The following is a 1,126-nucleotide window of genomic DNA, read 5'->3' as shown; positions in this document are numbered from 1 at the left end:
TTTTTTTTTTTTTGCAACCATACCATACCTTGTATAACTGGTGCCTTTGGGTCCACGGATAGAGACAGCTGACTAAGCTGGTGTGATAACATCATGGTCCAGCATTAATCTAAGTAGTGAGGTAATTTACAGGATATTGTATTACTATATAGTTTGTGAATCATACACATTGTGAAACCCTTGGAAGGCTGGACATTATTTCTTCTTTCTGAAGAAAATGTCTGATTGTTGAACATAACCTTAAATGTACCTGGAGTATAATCTAGTCCTTTGGATTGAGATCTTCTTTAGGACAAATATTGTGTTTTATTCATCATGTACCCCAAATCTTGCTCAGTGCCTGACATTCTGTGAAAACTCAGTACTTGTGTGTGGAGTAAGTGAAAGAGCAGAGTGAAAATGCTCTAGACTTAGATGTTTCATATTCTGGACATAGAAATGATAAGAAAAGGTAGAAAAATTAGCATTATTTTTGGCATTTTTAAATACCAGTCACTTTCAATGATCGCTTATGTAATCTCGATATCATTCTAAGGTAGGTTTTATTTGGATGACCAAAGCACAGTTGAAAAAACTAAATTTCAGAGAAGTCAAATAAGTTTTAAACAGGGTAGCTGGGCTGGGAAATGGTAGAGACAGAATTCAAATGCAATCATTCTTCATTTTTTTCCCCGATATACTGTTGATTTGTGAGTTAGGGATAAGATGATTAAAAGAGCATAAACAAATTTTATGCATGTCTTTTTCTTCATATAAGTGATTTGTTTCTGGAAGTGACTTAAAGGTCAGTATGGATGGTGAGACGAAGTCAAGGTAGTACTGAATAATAAAAGCAATGAACTATATTGTCAGCAGTCCTGTTTATTGAAGAAATAAATTGTTGAATGAAAAAAGAAAAGTATGGGAATTTTTGATGCTACTTCTCTTAGTGTTGTTGGTTGAGAACAGGGCAATAAAATGATTGTAAGACTTTATTTATTTTATTTATCATGTTGAATTATTTACTTATTTTTTCAAGTTTTAAATAAACTCTGGTTATTTTATTTGTGATGTCAATCAAAACCAGATCTAGAATATTTTAAATTTGAATGAAACTTGAGTATAGAACCCTTGTTAAATAGGTTCT

The sequence above is a fragment of the Pteropus medius genome, unplaced genomic scaffold (genome assembly GCF_902729225.1).
Source record: "Pteropus medius unplaced genomic scaffold, Ma_sr-lr_union100, whole genome shotgun sequence".
Classification (NCBI taxonomy): domain Eukaryota; kingdom Metazoa; phylum Chordata; class Mammalia; order Chiroptera; family Pteropodidae; genus Pteropus; species Pteropus medius.
This window is presented reverse-complemented; position numbering follows the sequence as displayed.